We start from the raw sequence: 1,020 nt of genomic DNA, 5'->3' as shown, positions 1-1,020 counted from the left end.
GAAAGCAAACAGCACTCAAATTTGGGTGTAATGACCCAGAAACAGGAGGATCAATATAATTCAAAGCCAGCGTGGGATACATAGAGAGGTCCTGTTTTAAACAAACCCACAGACAAAGCATGCAAGAAAACAAAATGGCTAAACTCAGCCTTCAAAGAGAAAAGCTAAAGATAACCCACACCTGCTATAACCCACTCTGTTTACCAGCACAGAGTCCTCCCTAAGGTTCTACCTAGCAGTGGTTAAGTTTCTACCACACAAGCTTTGAGAGACACTTTGAAACATAGCAAACTACATACGAGAACAGGTCAATTGGGTAAAGAGAACTTATACACACAATTGTGTGGTCATGTCCTTCTAAAACAAGATCCAGGCTGGGTGGTGGTGGTGCACACCTTTAGTCCCAGCTCTCACGAGGCAGAGGCAGGCAGATCTCTGTGAGTTTAGTTTCCCCACCTACTTCTATTCTGCCCTGTGCAGGCCTAAGACAGTTTCTTTATTAACCAATGGTATTCACAACGTACAGAGGGGAATCCCACATCAATCTTCCTGTCATGTTGCTGCTCAAGACATGTTTCTGTCTGTACGTCCCTAGGAAATTTTATCCGGTTTGCTTCTGGAACCGTCTCTTTCTTTCTCTGGTCTCCTGGCATCTACCATGTTTGGCTTCAGTTCTGGTACATCAGAGACAGGTTTGCTGAAACACACTACATCCCTCCTGAGTGCAAATGACTTGGAAGCTTTGTTGGGACATTTCCTTTTCATTATTTCTGTTATCCTAAATTCAAGTGAAGTGAACCTTCCAGTGTTTCAGAGTTTGTCCACCTCAGCTACCACAGATCTGTAAGGAAAACAGGGTGTGCTTTGTGATTTTTAAGGGTGTGCCTTGATTTTTAAAATATATTTTCTGCATGGTAATCTTTAGGAAAAAATCCTAAGATCATCTTATTTCTTTCTTCTAAATTGGTATACAGTATTCTCAGATACCAAGTGTGAGCATGCTAGTGAGAATATTTTTTA

This window comes from Alexandromys fortis, unplaced genomic scaffold, assembly GCF_014885135.2.
Source record: "Alexandromys fortis isolate MF-2015 unplaced genomic scaffold, M_Fortis_MF-2015_v1.1 scaffold_1670, whole genome shotgun sequence".
NCBI classification, from domain to species: Eukaryota; Metazoa; Chordata; class Mammalia; order Rodentia; family Cricetidae; genus Alexandromys; species Alexandromys fortis.
Note: the sequence above shows the minus strand (reverse complement) of the source record.